Source organism: Meleagris gallopavo, chromosome 5 (assembly GCF_000146605.3).
Source record: "Meleagris gallopavo isolate NT-WF06-2002-E0010 breed Aviagen turkey brand Nicholas breeding stock chromosome 5, Turkey_5.1, whole genome shotgun sequence".
Classification (NCBI taxonomy): domain Eukaryota; kingdom Metazoa; phylum Chordata; class Aves; order Galliformes; family Phasianidae; genus Meleagris; species Meleagris gallopavo.
The window spans coordinates 28,933,928-28,936,347 of NC_015015.2; positions in this window are offsets into that span (position 1 = coordinate 28,933,928).

The window sequence follows — 2,420 nt, forward strand, 5'->3', positions numbered from 1 at the left end:
TTTTTGTTTGTTTGTTTGTTTTTTGCTTGTTTTGTGCACAGAGATTGAAAATACAATTTAGGTTATTGAAGCCATCATTCCAACTTCCAAATGCTGACTCCCTGTAGATGTAGAGATTGACTCAAACATCCTGAATATATGAATAAGAAATACATAAAAATAGCTACTCTTTATGGATCAATTTACAGAGGTGGTTCCTTTGATGGACTCATATTTATATACAGGACTCAGAATCTAACTCTTAAATACACAGCTCTAAAACATTAGGCAATTTATTCCAGGTTGACCTTTTCTTTCATTAAGTCCTCTCTGAATTTTATTACATAGATCTCACCCAGAAGTTGTGGGAATCAGAATAACCCTGAGGGACTGAAGCACTGACCTCTACACATTGTACCTTAAACACCCTATTCCTGGATATAATGTGCCAAAAACCTCATTTTTCCCTCTGAGCTCTTCCATTTTTTACATGACAGTCCTTGTATCAGCTGCTTCGTCCTCAGCACCAAAGGTACTTTTGTCCAAGTTATCTTGAATAAATTCACATTTCCTCAAAAAGTAAATAGAAGAATTCATTTCAGTATTTATGAAGAATTAAAAACAACTGGAAACATGCTCTGAAAGTACAAAGTATTATTACAGGCTCTCTGAGCACTCAGAAGACAGTGAGTTCACGCTCCCAGTGTTACCTCTCTGAAGAAAAGGGGAGTAGAACATTTCAGTAAATGTATGAATATTGAAAGGGAACCCAGATTCCCTGTCTCACATACTTTGTTCTACATACTTGATTTCACTTAAATTATTGTGATGCTATTGTCTGAAGAAAGAAAATTCCATTTTACTTTAGCCACTGCAATTTTATGGAATGGGATGCCTGAATTCACAGCTTTATCCATGGTATTAGACAGAAAAAATTTTCTCGTACATAGTTGTTCTGATGCCTGAAGCACTCTGCCCATCTGCATCACCTCAAATCCTTCTCTGCTACAATTCACCTCCATGGCCTTTGTATCACTAAAATCTCCTTCTAGAAATAGCCAACCAGTCCACAATCTTGAAAAGGGAGGAAGAGATAGGGATTAAAGGTAATTTCTAAAAACATTTTAAATAAAGATAGGAAAATACCTTAAGAGATCCCATACACTTCAAAACAATAAATAAGGACTGGTTTGTTTTTATTTTTTTTGGTCAGTCAAAAGTTCAGACTGCTTTCTGCCACATCTCCAACAAGCAGTTGACTTACCTCTGCATCCAGATGCTTCACAGGGCCATGTGAGCAAGCGTTAAGGAAAATAACAATATCTGTTGAGGTAATGGAAGACAGGCAGAACTGAGGAAACTAATTCTCAACATGTTGAATTTCATGAGTAGTAAACTCACAAAAAAGTGACATAAGAAACAAGAGAAGAAATGTTTTCCAAACAAACAGAAAAAAGCAAAAAACCCAAACCAAAACAAAAACAAAACAAACCTGACAAACCAACCAAACAAACAAAATAAGCAAACTCAACAAACTCATTCTCTGGAGTTTTTGTTTTCAGTCACATTCCCAATTTGCTTTTTCAAATAAGCTCTCACTGATGAGTTGTTCATTCGAATAAATATTAATTTCAAAATATGAAAATTGAGACATTGTGAATATATTTGTGCAGCCAACTGCTTAAGTGGCAGTTGAGACACGTAAAGTGTGTTTTTACTTACACAGCAAGCTATCTACCCAATCAAGTTTAATTTGGTGAAATATAGAGTAGTAAAGATGGATAGAAGAAATAGGCCACTAAAATATCAGTATTTGACATGTTTCTTTACCCAGTGCAGGAAGGAATTGTTCAGGTCACAGGCAACTCTTATAAACTTTCATCCCAAAGTAAAATGATTTGAGTTCTGTGCAACTCACATGGACCTGTAGTCTAAAAACATTCTAAAAATGTTCTATAAAGCATCTGGAGTTCTCATGAATATGTATTCATGAAAAAAAATGGGAATGGAATACAGAGTTTTCATTTCCTACCATGAGTTTACATTATCCAGGGCCTCTGTCATATGATGAATTTTTGTATTTATTTTTTAAATGATTGGAATACTCCTAAGTTTTGTTCCCCTCCCTTCATCACCAAGCTAGATGGTAGCAAAAGCAGAAAATGTAGCATCACCAGCTTCTTTAGACACTTTGTGTCCCAAACTCTCCCCCAGAGATATGCAAACCTATAAAAGAGCTGGTATAAGACGACACTGGCAGATAGGTTACTGTGTTTTCCAGATCAAAATTTTTGTTGTTTTGGTCCCAAAAAACAACAAGAAAAAAAAAGGAATTTCAGATCTAGAAACAAATGCCTCAGAAAATAATATGATGGATCTGCCATGCTTGTTCTCAACAAAATTCTAATTTTTTGGTCATAAACCTATGGTACTACAAGCTA